Raw genomic sequence first — 15,189 nt, forward strand, 5'->3', positions numbered from 1 at the left:
TATTCATGGTTGCTTCTCAGCCAACATGCAGGAATGCTAATTAGAAGTGAAACAATTAGTTAATTAATCGATGGGCCGATCAACAGAAAATTAAGCAACAACTATTGCAAATAAGTACGTATGTATGTATATATATGTATATATATGTATGTATATATATGTATGTATATTTATATGTGTGTATCTATATATACATATGTGTGTATATATATATATACATGTATGTGTGTATATAGATGTATATATGTATATGTATGTATATATGCATGTGTGTATATTTAAACTCGTATGTATATATGTGTAGTGTAAATATATATATATATATATACGTCTGTATTTATATGTTTATACATGTGTGTATATAAAAATATATATATGTATATATATAAATGTATAAAGATGTATGTGCGTGTGTTCACTGTTCATACGTGTTATTTATTTATTGCCCATTTTCGCCAATAAATAATTAACCCGAGGACAGAAGGCTAGGGGGGGGGGCAACAACAAAGCTCCCACAGTAAAGGGCATGGCTGTAACCACTTGGCTACCAACGCGCTCAAATACGTCACTATTTTTATCAATAAACTGTATATGTTCTTAAAGATTTCACATATACAACATGCTCCAGCGTGCTCTGCAGCAATTTGTGGCTGTGAAAAGTAACGTAGTTGAAAAGGATGTCTCCGTTGGGCACGCTTCAGAAGCATCCAACGTGAGCTACTCGTGTAAAGAGTGACCTGTGAGACGCACAAACGCACACGACTGTCAACGTTTCTTTCAAGAGGCGACCGGCCCACATGTCGTCGCCGGGCTGCGCCGGTGAGAACGATCATCGTCGGCGGAAGGCTGTCGGCTCTCCGTCAGCTGTCGGTGTTTTCACTTTGCCAGTTTTTTTTTTCTTTTTCCGAAAAAACATTAGATTCTTGTAGTCTTCCCCTCCCTCTGAAGGGGAGCAGACAGATGTAATCGCCATTAGCCTCGGGGAGAGACAGCACAGATGTGTCAACAAGGCTTGACTTTTACAGTCAGACTGAAGTCTGAGCAAACATTGGCTGTGTGGAAGGCCGTGTGGTTGAGCAGTGATCCGGGGACACGGTTTCGCGCGGCGTTGCCCCGGGACTCCAACCAAACCGTGACTCTAGTTCTCATTACAAGAGTGGGTCAGACCACCCCAATACGGGGAATAAATAATACAGGGGGGGGGGGGACCTGAGTGCTGCCACCTCACCGACGACAGCCACACAACCCCTTTTCTACATGAATAAGTGCTCTTCAGCATTTAATTTACTCCCGCTGTGAGCTGTATTTATTACACGCTCGGAAAGAATATGACATCAGGTCGGGGCCGCAGCGGTTATTTATTATTTTATTTCATTTGCTGACTTTTTTATTTTTTTATTATCTGATTTATTCGTTGGTCTATAAGATGTCCATTACATATTCTCGTAAAAGCAATTCTGAAGCCTAGTTGAAGGTCTCAGGTTGTTTGTTTTTGTCAGGCACAAGTCCCAGTTGCACGTGACTAGTATTATTTGGGGCCATGTAGTAATTTTTAAGAATTGCCGAGCTCGTCTGTGATCTAAATCCCGTGCGAATCTTTTATAATCATAATTTTCAGTATTTTGTCAAACACAAGGATTTTTATATTACTTTTTACAATCAACACTCGAAATGAAGAAGGCCCTTGTAAATGATATTGCAAACCATAATAGTAGACTGCAAATTGGTGATTTGGGATTTCTTTTGCGAGGGTTTTTGTCTTCTCCACACATTTTTTTCTGGCCGCGGTCCAAGAATATGGCAGCTGCGTTGGCGGTTTTAAATAAAACAAATGTTTACAGCATTTCTGTGTGTAAATTCTGGCTACGCAGCATGGGGACTCATTTGCACCAGAGCAAGAGGTCTTTGTGAGTATTACATATAAACATGAATTGGCCTGTAAGATAACATGATTTTTATAATAAAATACTTTTGATTAAGTGGATGTTACGCTGGGCCTTTACATCACACCTGGGGGATAATGTCAGTAAATTATAGACACTGAACGCGCTTCACAAAACAGAAATGTGGGGGGGGTTCTCTAATTCACATGAGGTCCCCTGGTAATATAAGTCCCGTGGGAATAGGGCTTAAAATATACATTTTAATGTCAAAAAAGACAAAGGAAAACCGCAAATATCCACACGGCCAAATAATAATCACCTGTTTTAAGCTCAGTCTATATCTGCCACTTGACTCATGAGCATTTACCTCTTCTGATCTAAACCCAGTCATTCTTCCCCTTCTTTACATCCCATGGCCTCCAAAAAATGTAACTAGAAAAATCCAATTCTTTATCTTAATTTGATCTCAATTTCCTGTAGCAGTTGCAATGGAAAGTCCACGATAAAAAGAGTTGAAATTCTCATGAAGCTGTAATGGCGGCGAGTATATTTTTCTCCTCCCGGTGCGTTTCTCCCCAGTCAGCCCTCTTCCCCCTCGCTGTATGTTCAGCTTGATCTCTTCAAATTTATTTCCTACTTTGTAACCAGAGGCAAGAGCCCTTGACTTGGCTGCCCCCACAGCCGCAGCCAAGGCAGCCATTTAAGTTGTGATTAAAAATTAATGGTTGAGTGAGGATCATCGTGGAGAGGGAGCACGGGGAAGGTGGGCAGCGAAAAAACAAAAAAAAGGAAAAGAGACAATGCGTGAGGCGAGAGGAGAAGGGGCGCAGCAGCTGCTCCCTGGTAGAGGGTTGGAAGGTCTTCTTAACAACTCGGCTGTGTTTAACTGCTCCGCTCACACCCCACCATGAATATTGCATTACCGCACTATAGGGCTCCTTGTGTTACCCCCACTGAGTGCTGAGCTGCAGCCACAGCGTCCAGGTTGAGCCAGCCCCCATCGGGTGAGGGGAGGCGTCCACATTATAGCACACGCACACACACAAAACCAGACAAGCGCACACACACACAACACAACACATAATTGACAGACTGATTCGGAGAGGACCCCTGTTTCATTGCATGTCACAAGCAATTAAGGTCAGCCTCAAAAAAAGAAATGGACCAATATTCGACCGGCATTTCCAACTGTTCTTTTTTGTTGTTGTCATACGATGTTCCGAAAACGACTTCTCGCAGAAAAGAGGACGACGGGGTGACGGGTGTTCACGAAACGCACAAATGCACAGGGCCGTGTAGTTGTTGTAAATGGCGGCGTTTTAATAGGTTTTTAGCTTTCTGAAGAAGGTCGGTGGAATAAAAGGGCAATCGGTTTGAGTCTGGTCGAGTCGACATCGGGACGACTCTCTGCGCCGTTTCTTTAAAAAGCGGAGCGGTGACACCACGAGACCACACAGGGTCCTGACCTTGACTCCACCAGATGATGAGTAGTGGCACTTCCAGCCCGGCCTGCCCTTTTCTTCCTTCTGGCTTCTTCCTCCGTGTCGTTTCATTACAGCGTTTCTCCGAGTCCATTACCCGCTGATACGTGCACTCATTCAGTTCTGCCGGCATTGTTCCCCTGTAGTATCGCTCTTTGGGGATTGGAACTCAAAGTGCTCTGATTGGAATGGCCAGCTATTTAAAAAAAAAAAAAGAAAATAAAGAGTGAATGGGTTTGTTTTTTTATTCACAAACGAGGTTTCGACTTTTTTTTAGATTTTGGCCATCGTTCTTATCGGTTATTGTGGTGATGATTTTTGTCTCCAATTAGCGCTGGGCAAGAATTCAATATGATAATCCGTCTTTCAGCGGAATTCATATCCTGGATGAAATCCTGTATCAAGATAGCACGATGCACAATTGTGTCGTTTAAATTGATAATAGCAACCACACCAGCATATTAACATATTTCCCAGGAAATCTGAATTGATAAATATTCCGCTGACGGGAATACCCCAGTGCAGTTGCATCTAGCTATTGTCTTGATTTCATTACTTTGTGTGCATGCATGATAACATAGTCGGTGTTTATCTGAACATTATTATACATGTTTGTCCGTTGTAATTTCTCTTTAAATGATTATGTTTGTTTTGCACAACGCCTCTTAATCTAATGACAACATGCTCCGTCCTTTTCAGTTTCCAAGTATTTAGTTCACACAAAAATAAGCTTTGCCATGTGGTTATTTCATATGGATTTATTAATCGACCAGAAAACATTGTGATATGCGTCATTATCAAGATATGAAGTGACCTATTTTGTGATAGAAGATTTGGGCCATATTTCCCAGCCCTATCTTTACTTATTTATGATTGAATTAGCTCAAAGACTGAAGCGTGATGAAACAGCCAGGCTCTCTAGAATCAGTTCTAAATCTCACTTGTTTAAAATATCCATATTCTAGTGAATCTGTAAATAATAGAAAAGCTTAAAAACCTGCCAGGCTAGCCGTTTCCCTCTGCTTCCAGTGTTTGTGCTAAGCTAAGCTAATGGGTTCCCGGCTCAAGGTCCATCGTTAATACACAGACGTGTCTGAACGTCTTACTTTCTGCAACAACATATCAAATTGGTCTTTTAACATCCACAACATGTTACTTTCACTCTGCACACAGGATGCGTTGGTGAGCGAAGACAGGACCATTTGGCTTCCCCTTCATTTTCCTTATTGCTTGTTCACTCTATTTCAAAGCTGACTGTGTAATCAAGTTTATCGAGATTGCCCCCGTCTTTTAGAAGTAGCTGACGACAACAGACAAGCCCGAAAAGTGCACTTTACAGTAGTTACATATCCTTTGCTATTAAACAAAATACTCCTTTAAGTAATGATGCTGAGCAGCACTTTAAGCTCGACTGAAGAAAGGGAATGACATGACTGAACCGAGAGATGAGCGCCATTAAGTGAGCCGGCAATACCACATCGTAACGACCGGTTTCCAGCGAAAAGCTATTAAAACACATTAAACTCGTCAACAATTCAGCTTCAAATGAGAACTGGGAATTAATCGAATGGTTTCTGGTCTGATTGTTGCTCACCAGAGAACTGTGACTGCCATAACTTCCTGAATGATACATAATATAGAAATGTGTTGTGTGTTTAGGGGGAAATATAGACGTCTTTCTATATATATTTGTTCATCAACTGTAACGTTTTAGTTTTCTGGAGCCGCTACTGCTCAATACCTTATTGTGCACATTCAAGATTCAAGATTCAAGATGTTTTATTTGTCACATACACACACAGGGTGTGCAGTGAAATGAAAGTGGCAATGCTCAGCAGGAATGTGCAAGGGCAACAAGTACACACTATTTACAATAAAAAACAACACAATATTTACAGTAAGTGTGTGTGTGTGTGTGTGTGTGCCTAAGAGGGGCAGTTGTGTGGGTCTATGTGGGGGTCCTGGTGAGGTCGGAGTTCACAATACTGATGGCCTGAGGAAAGAAACTCCGTCTCAGTCTCTCTGTTCTTGCAGCGTGATCACGGAGGCGCCTGCCTGACCGCAGCAGCTGAAACAGTCTGTTGTTGGGGTGGTGAGGATCCTTCATGATCCTGCCGGCTCTGGTTCTGCACCTCCTGGTGTACAAGTCCTGCAGGGTGGGAGTGTAGTTCCAATAGTGCGCTCAGCCGAACGCACTACTCTCTGCAGAGCCTTCCTGTCCTGAGCGGAGCAGTTGCCAAACCAGGCTGTGATGCTTCCTGTCAGGACGCTCTCTACAGCTCCAGAGTAGAAGGACTGAAGGATCCTCTGGGAAACTTTAAATTTCCTCAGCTGCCTGAGGTGGTAGAGGCGCTGCCTTGCCTTTCTCACCAGAGTGTCTGTGTTTGTTGACCATGTCAGATCCTCGGTGATGTGGACTCCCAGGTATTTATACCGCCCCACCCTCTCCACAGTAGTCCCGTTAATCCCCAGTGGTGAGTACGTCCTCTGTTGTTGTACCCTCCTAAAGTCCACAATCAGCTCCTTAGTTTTGGTGACATTCATGATGAGGCTGTTGTCCTGGCACCAGAGTGACAGATCAGCAACTTCCTCCAGGTAGGCCTTCTCGCCGTTGTCGGAGATCAGGCCCACCACCACTGTGTCATCCGCAAACTTGATGATGGTGTTGAGCTGAACCTGGCCACACAGTCATGTGTGTACAGGAGTACAGTAGGGGCTGAGGACGCAACCCTGGGGGGATCCTGTTCAGGGTGAGGGTTTGGAGGTGTGTCTGCCCACCCTGACCACCTGTGGCCTGGCGGTCAGGAAGTCCAGGATCCAAGCACACAGGGGTGTTCAGTCCCAGCTCAATCAGCTTGCCGGCCAGTCTGGAGGGGACTATGGTGTTGAAAGCTGAACTATAATCAATGAACAGCAGTCTCACATAGCCCCCTCTGGCTGTCCAGATGAGAGAGTGTGGTGTGCAGTACCTGGGAGACAGCATCATCCGTGGATCTATTTGGGCGATAAGCAAACTGCAGCGGGTCCATGGAGGAAGGAGGAAGGCGCAGATGTAGTCCTTTATCAGCCTCTCAGCATTTCATGACCACCGAGGTGAGGGCCACGGTCGGTAGTCATTCATACATGCCGGAGAAGCATTCTTGGGCACAGGGACAATAGTGGATCTCTTGAAGCAGGCGGGACCACGGACTCAGCCAGGAGAGGTTGAATATTGTGGTGAACACTGGAGCTAGCTGGTTAGCACAGGTCTTCAGTACTGCCCAGATATGCCATCTGGTCCTGCAGCTTTCCTGGTGTTCACCCTCAACAGAGCCCTCCTCACACTGTGCTCGGTCACAGAGAGTGTGTGTTCATCCCCAGCGGTAGAACTCACCTCGACTACGCTTAACGGTGTTGTTGTTAGCGGCGAGCTAGCGCTGTTGTTGCTAGCCTCAAACCGTGCATAAAATGAGTTCAGGTCGCCGCTAGGGATGCGCGGCACTCACCATAGCGCTGGGTCTGCTCTGGTAGTCTGTGATAGTCCGTAGCCCCTGCCATAGGCGCCTGGTGTCGCGCTGCTCCATCTGTGATTCCACTCTGTCTCGGTACCTCCTCTTGGCCTCCTTCACCGCCCTCCTCAGTCCATAGACCGCTGTCATATTTTCTGAAAAAACTTCTCTCAGTTGAGAATTTAAAAGAGACTTTCACCAAGCTGCTAACCAAAATATTTTAACTTCACTTCATCAATGCATTGATGATCTGACCTCAGGACACTGAGGTGAACGGGCTCATCTCTCTTTTCCGGCAAATCCACAGTGTCGAAACAATTTGATCTGCAATGATTATATAATAACATAAATATAATGTACAAAGTTTAAAACTGGAATCCAGACAATTCAAACTAGTTATGTAAAGTAAGATAAATGAGAGGTTTTGTGTGATCCCTTTCAGATGTTGCAGATATTTGGTAAACATATCGTAATATATCATCAGCATACAGTGTAAGCTTTATATGTATAGATAGATAGATAGATAGATATATACTTTATTAATCCCCAAGGGGAAATTTGTCGAGCCAGTAGCAGCAACACACAAGAATAAAAATAAAAATAAAAAACACAAATATAAGAAGGGTTAGGGTGATCTGGCAAGAGGTGAACTGTTGTAGAGCCTCATAGCCGTCGGCAGGAATGTTCTCCTGTATCTGTCCTTGTGGCAGCGGAGCGTGAGGAGACGTTTGGAGAAAGTACTCCTCTGTCCCTGTAGGAGGTGGTGGAGAGGGTGGTCCGGGTTGTCCAATATGGACACCAGTTTCTTCAACGCCTCCTCTCCACCACCTGTTCCAGGTGCTCCAGCTGGCAGCCGATGATGGAGCCAGCCTTCTAACCAGTTTGTTAAGACGGCTGGTGTCACGGCCCGATGCTGCTCCCCAGCAGACAATGGCAAAGTGCAGCACACTGGCCACAACCGACTGGTAGAATAACTCCAGCATCTTGCTGCACACGTTGAAGGATCAAGCTTTCTCAGGAAAAGAGTCGACTCATCCCCTTCTTGTACACAGCGTTGATGTTGGCCTTCCAGTTCAGTCGGCTGTCGATGGAGACGCCCAGGTACTTGTACTCCTCCACCATGTCCACGCCCACTCCCAGGACACTCAGAGGTGTAGGAGCTGTCGCCTTCCTCCTGAAGTCCACCACCATCTCTCTGGTCTTGGCCACGTTCAGCCGCAGGTGGTTCTCATCGGCCCACTTTACAAAGTCACTCACCACTGCCCTGTACTCCTCCCGTCCATCCCTAATACACCCGACCACTGCAGAGTCATCAGAGTACTTCTGCAGATGGCATGACTCCGTGTTGTACTGGAAGTCACTGGTGTACAGGGTGAAGAGGAAGGGAGACAGAACAGTTCCCTGTGGGGCTCCAACATCACTGACCACCGTTCCAGACAGCACACGCCCCATTCTGACAAACTGTGGTCTGCCTGTGAGGTAGTCAGTGATCCAGGAGATGGTGGACGCGTCCACACCGGCCACCCGCAGCTTCTCACCAGCAGTGGCTGGATGGTGTTAAATGCACTGGAGAAGTCAAAGAAAGTGACTCTCACAGAGACACCGGTACCATCCAGGTGCGACTGAGCTCGTTGCAGCAGGTAGATGATGGCGCCGTCCACTCCCACATGAGGCTGGTAAGCAAATTGCAGAGGGTCCAGCGACGATTTCACCTGCGGCCGGAGGTGGGCCAAGACCAGCCTCTCCAGCACCTTCATCACATGGGAGTGAGGCTGACGGTCGGTAGTCGTTGAGGCCAGATGGTGTTGACTTCTTGGGGACAGGGACCAGGCACGCGTCTTCCACAGCACAGGACTTCCCCAGCCTCAGGCTGAGGTTGAAGAGGCGCTGCAGGACACCAGACAGCTGGGTGGCGCAGGTCTTTAGGACCCTGGGGCTGATGCCATCAGGACCTTCAGCTCTGCGCTGGTGTAGTTTCTCCAGCTGTCTTCTCACCTGGTCAGTCGTCACAGAGAGAGGGGAGGTGGAGGAGCCCATTGTTATTGAGGGCTCGGTGGATGTGCAGCTCAGCAGGGGGACAGAGGGAGGTGTTTGGGAGGTGTGAGGAGGAGAGGAGAGGGCTGTGAACTGAACCTATTGAAAAAACAGTTCAGCTCGTTGGCCCTCTCCAGGAGCCCCTGGCTGTCTCCCTCCCACCTTGAAGCCAGTTATCCGCTTCATGCCAGACCACACCTCCCTTGTGTTGTTCAGCTGAGTTTGGCCTCCAGCTTCCTCCTGTAGGAGTCCTTGCCCTCCCTGAGCTTCACCTTCAGGTTGCGCTGGGCTTTCCTCAGCTCATCCCTGTCTCCAGACCTGAAAGCAGCTTTCTTCATGTTACGTGGCGCCTTCAGGTCCCTGGTGATCCAGGGCTTGTTGTTGGGGAAGCAGCGCACAGTCCGTGATGGGATGGTGGTGTTCACAGAACTTGATGTATTCCGTGATGCAGTCGGTCATACTGTTGATGTCCTCCCGTCGCGGTCCACACAACACATCCCAGTCCGTTGACTCGAAGCAGTCCTGTAGAGCGTCGTTAGCCTCCAGAGACCACCTCCTCACAGTCCTGGTGGTCACCGGCAGCCTCTTCACCAGAGGAACATACCTGGGTGTCAGCCGGACCAGGTCATGATCAGACCCTGCCGAGGGGAAGGGCAGTGGCGCTGTATCGCCCTTAGTATTAGCATACAGCAAGTCCAGAGTTTTATTGTTCCTTGTTGGGCAGTCTATGTATTGATGGAAGGTTGGCAGAGCTTTTTCCAATGTGGTGTGGTTAAAGTCACCAGTGATAGCCATGAATGCTCCAGGCTGATGATTCAGCAGAGCAGACACAGTGGAGTGGATGGTGTCCACAGCTTCCTCAGCGTCAGCTGATGGCGGCACGCACGACAACCACAATGGCGACGTGAACTCTCGGCAAATAGTACGGCGCATCCCCACGGCCAACAGTTCAATGTTCGGGCTGCAAGCGCTCCTTCACGCACACATGGTCCGGATGGCACCACCGTTCATTCACATAAACAGCGATCCCGCCTCTTCTTACCGCTCTGTGTAGCGCCTCTGTCAGCCCGAACAGTCCTGAAGCCGGGCAAAGACGCGCAGATCCGGATAGTCCGCGTGCAGCCACGCCTCAGTGAAGCATAAGAGACTGCTCTCACGGAAGATCCTCTCAGACATTACCAGCGCCGAGCTCATCCGTCTTATTCGCCAAAGACCTCACGTTCCCCGTTATGATCGACGGTACCGAGGGTTTGTATCTCCTCGTTTTAGCCCTCCGCTTGACACCCGATCTGCAACCGCGAGCCCTTCTCCGTAGCTCCAGCGGGATCACAGGTCTTTCTCCAGGCAGAAGCTTCGGCCTGCACAGCGATCAGCTGAGCACGCGAGTAGACGACGGTCCCCGTCATTGTTTTGCTGTGGCTCTCCGATACTCACGACAAAGTGAACAAAAGCCACAGTAGAATTATCGAAAAAAGTATGCTATGGATTATAATTTCTTTGCATTTTCTCCTGTATGACTATAGTCCTATATAAAGAACAAAAAGGCGCTGGTGTACCACTGATTGGTGAATCTTTCCAAAATATCAATTTATTTTAGTTCTGAGCACATCCTTATACATCCTTATATATCCGTCAATGCTTTTTTATTGGGTTTTCAGGAAATTAAAATCATTAAAAAATGCATACAAAATAGATATTCACAATAAAGACAAAAGCTGGACGAATAGAGCATTTTATTTATTTTTTCTAATGTATGAAGAGACCATATGAAAAGCCATTTTGGCTTCCCCATGCAATGATCACCGTCTCAATGTAGGTCATTTAGACTAAAGGAATCAAGTCTTCAGACATAACAGATGTAGCCCATCCATCCTGGTTTAGAATGTGATGTATTCCCCATACATGACATGTTTGCCTATATTGTTGTTAAAGCTGTAACTATCACTTCACTCCATTAAACTGGGAAAAAAAAAGGTTTTCTCAAGTGTCCAATTAAAGAAAAGGAAGAGTAGCGCGATCAGATCATCTCTGAAGACCTTATTGCGCTCAGCCGGCGGACCCTCCCTGGTGTTTTGTTATCTTTGTATAATGTATTCACAGCAATGTCTGCGTCGTCTTTGTTGCTTCCAAATGTCTATTTTGATTTTGAGCAATTGACTTGTATCAATTAGTGGAGAAGCAGTCCGACACCTCCCTCTCGGCGGACTGAAAAGTCTTTGTTGTCCAGCGCTCAAAGGGAAAAAGATGGAGGGGATGGATGAACTGGAACATGTCCGTCTTTGTTTCAGCGGTAGCCACGACATCGGGTTTGTGTGCGTGCATGAGAAGGATTATTACAAATGCATTCTTTAAACCCATTAATCCATCTGACATATGATTGTACTTAACTATCAGCCTCTTTTGGACTCGCTCAGCTCGATCCAAATCAGTTTTTCTGTTTCCGCAATTTACCCTCAATGACTCTTCCGATGTACGGAGTGAAAGCGGGTTCTCGGTATCCGTCAGACACGCGTGCTTCTTCAACATCATGGTATGAAATTCTATGTTTCTGTGATTCTGTTGCCGGTATGTATGCGGCCATTGAAATAGCCTTTCAGTGTTGGTGAAGGCTACGAGCTCTCCAAGTAGCGAGGTTACCCCCCCCCCCCCCTACTGTCTCGAGTAAACGGCACACAAACCTGTCGGATGTGAGATGTAGATTACGGGAGTATGCTTTACGACGCGCGGTTGCCAGATAAACGATGAAGAATGCCCCGACACCGTGTGCAGAGGACATTTCTTGTTCACGGTCCAAGACGTAATTCCTCTTGGGTGATGCTCAAGAATGTCACGAGGCATGAAGAGCAGCTCCGAGAAGGCGAGGAGGCAGCAGCCAATTGTGGGGACGCGGAAAAGGAAATCGCCTCTGAACCCGACATGTTTCACATCCATGACATTTTAATAAATTGGAATCGCAACGGGTCAATGCCGGGACTTTTATTTATTTACCGAGAGGGGATTTCAGTTGGTTATTTGACCTGCGTAGTTGCCCTTAGTTTAATGAAGTATGTGTTGCTTTGGCCTTTTATATATCTTTTCTGTTGCAACAATTTTCCCACCATGTACATCGTAGAATTACAAGAAAATGAATGCGGTGTACGCCCCATGCATCGTCTCCTAAAACAGGAAGTAGAGCTGCAACAATTAGTGGATTGATTGATCAGCTGATCTCAAGATGGTTCCAGAGGCTCAAATGTAAGAATTAACTACTTTTCTTGTTCTTACTTTCCAGTTCATCAAATATATATATATATATATATTTTGGACTGTTGCTTGGACAAAACAAGACATTTGAGTGTATGAGTTGCATTTAGCACTCTGTATTGTTTTGGATATTTTCACACAGTTTTCTGATGCTTTACAGATCAAATGATAAACAATTGATCTATTCAAATGATAAACAATTGATCTATTCAAATGATAAACAATTGATCTATTCAAATGATAAACAATTGATCTATTCAAATGATAAACAATTGATCTATTCACCTCACTCATACCTGTTATTTATTATTGTCTAACGTGATGTTGCATTCATGTTTTCTCTGCCCGTTTAGTTTCCCAGTAGCACGAGAAGCACAATCGTATCCGAAACACGGCCAAAAGCACATGAGACGATCGTCGCAACGGTCAAAGGCAGTTTGGCTCAAAACAGCTGATCAGACTCCGAAAATCTGTCTGACCCCCGAGGTCAGTTTCATTAAGCGGGCTTACAGAGTTCGCCAGCTGTCAACCATATTCTACATTGTTTTGGAAACGCCACACAACAAGAGAGAAACACCAGAAGTGGTAACACCAGCATAATAAAGATGGCATTCATCGAGCTCTCACTAGCAGCCACTGGCCACTTAATATTAGTCTTTTTTTCTCTCTCTTTTTTTCTCTGCACCGATTTAATTGGGAAATCTGTGAGCTGAATAGCAAACCACTTGAAAAGGATTTCCTGCTCCCCTGGGGTTCGCTACTGGAGCCTCGGCAAACACAGGCAGAAAATTAAAAGATAGGATACCGTCTATTCCAGTCTTTTACATCAATGTTTCTAATGTGATGAAAGATATCGCACACTGAAATACAATTCAACAAAGCTGTGTGCTTGAACTTGTAGCCACTGTTAGTCTCTAATTTATAATAAATACTTAATCTGCAGACTCCTTTCTGGATTCACAGTTTGTTATTTAAAGCATTAGAAGACATTGAGAAAGAAAAAATCCCCTCACAATATCCTCGAGCCCAACGGGACTTCATCAAATATTTATTTTGTCCACAACACAAAATAATTCCGGTATTGGCGTTTGACTTAAACGATTATAGAAAATAGTTGCCGACTAATTTTCTATCGACCAACTAATGACATCCTCAGCCAATCGTTGCAGCTCTACAGCACGCATGTGGGGATGGTCGGTTGGAGTCCGGAGCAAACCGATAATCTATTCTACGCGATGCTCGATGATTAAGACCCCTCAGGAAAACCGTAAAGATGGAGTATATGACACTTAAATCGACGGTGGCAGTGTGGTCTCTTAAGCTCAAACAAGAACAGTGACTTCCTCCTCTCGCTTCAGCTCGCTCTGCAGATATATACTGTGTGAGCTCTTAAGTCTCTCTCTCTCTCTCTCTGTCTGCCTCACATAACCCTCTTCACACTTTGGCTGAGAGCACCTGAGCTCCCAGGAAAGGACACACACATGTACCTCTTTATCTGTATAGATAGATATACACACACACACACAAAGAGACACACACACATCAACTCCAGCTGAGCCCCCCCTGCTTACTGTGGTGTTAGGACTGCTCCTTTCTCCCTCAGCTGTGGAAATAGACAGATTACTGATGGGTGGGAACGGAGACACCTCGACAACACCACGAGACTTTGCAACAGAAAAGAAATCGGTGGACTGGACGTTTATCTCTCATGTTTCTTTCAATGAGTGAAGAGAACGCTTTTCATTTGCACGGGTTCGTCACGTAAAATTCCGGTGAAACAGTCTTCATATTAGTGTTTTCTATTCATCGTGGAGTTTATTATTTGTTTGGCCCGCTAGCATCCAGCCAAACCTGGAAATCAATTCTAATCATTCATCTTAATTAAAGTCTTGGATCCTGTTTTTAAAACCAAGAGTATGTCATCTGCTGTTGCCTGTGAGCCAAGAAGCGGAGAGGAAACCGGCCAATTTAGTTTGAAGGAATAGGCCTCAGTTTAGAGAATACAAAGTACCGACGCAAACATAAAAAAAGATTGCTTCTCAGACCGCCCTCGCATCAAACAGCCGTGTGCCGTCTGAAAAGGTCAAAAATCGTCTAGAATCTCTTTGCATCCGTGAAATCCGGCACCTTTTATCTCTCGGCCTAATTATTTCAAAACAAATGTGCAACAATGGCACGTTCGCCACACAGTGGAAGGAAATTAGCCCGCGGTTTTACAACTCTGGGTAAATGACACCGAGGCTCGGAGAGAGGACATTTCCCTTTTACGATGCCTGGAGGGACTCTAAGGATGGAGTCCACCGGGGGAGGCGCACAATACAACATTAACACACAAACACAAACCGCACGAGGAGGAGGCGTATGGCGCAGAGCGCACAACCCGGAAGCGAGTTATTATCGAAATACCTGCGGTTTCATCTCGCTAGACCGGCCGCATCTCACCCACAAAGTCTCTCATCTGTACTCCACCTCTTCCTGCAGCCCCCCCCCCCCCCCCACACACACACACCCCGGCTACTCCTCCCTCCAACATGCCTTCCTCCTCCCGCTAATTACCAAGTGTTCTGCCTTATTCCTCCAGCAGCTTGTTAAGCTCTCCAGGAGCATAGTTGACCCACTTTTACGAGCAGATCTGTAGGCCAGAACCCTGCTGATGGCTCCTTTCTTTCCTTCCAGCCAGCTCCACTTTTTTATAGGCGCATTACATCGCGGGCGGAGTCGCGTAGAAAAGCAACAGTGGCTGTTTTTGCCGTGACGTGCAACAGAGCTCCTCGTGAATAGACACGATGCATACCGTGTGAGCGGCAACGAGAGGTTAAAGTGTGTTGTACATTATCCCTTTGAGGAGAAAGTAAGTGCTCGGGGTTGAGAGTTTATTGCAACACGATGTTCTGCATTTAAAAGAAAAAAGTGTATGCGTGGTTAAAGTAGTTAAATATTCCATAATAGAGTGGCAATTTCCACATTTTGATTTGTAAAATCGAGCTTAACCATCTGTAGCGTGTCATAAATTAGAGCTCGTCTTGCTCTGCCGTGCGTTTTCGCTCGACTGTGTTGTAA

General features: G+C 45.9%; 1 protein-coding gene across 2 annotated transcripts in view; it reads left to right on the top strand.

The window, feature by feature from the left end:
* Positions 1–15,189, top strand: part of trip4 (thyroid hormone receptor interactor 4) — an 84,263-nt gene that overhangs the window by 43,934 nt on the left and 25,140 nt on the right. The window lies entirely within an intron of this gene.

Source organism: Pseudoliparis swirei, chromosome 4 (assembly GCF_029220125.1).
Source record: "Pseudoliparis swirei isolate HS2019 ecotype Mariana Trench chromosome 4, NWPU_hadal_v1, whole genome shotgun sequence".
Classification (NCBI taxonomy): domain Eukaryota; kingdom Metazoa; phylum Chordata; class Actinopteri; order Perciformes; family Liparidae; genus Pseudoliparis; species Pseudoliparis swirei.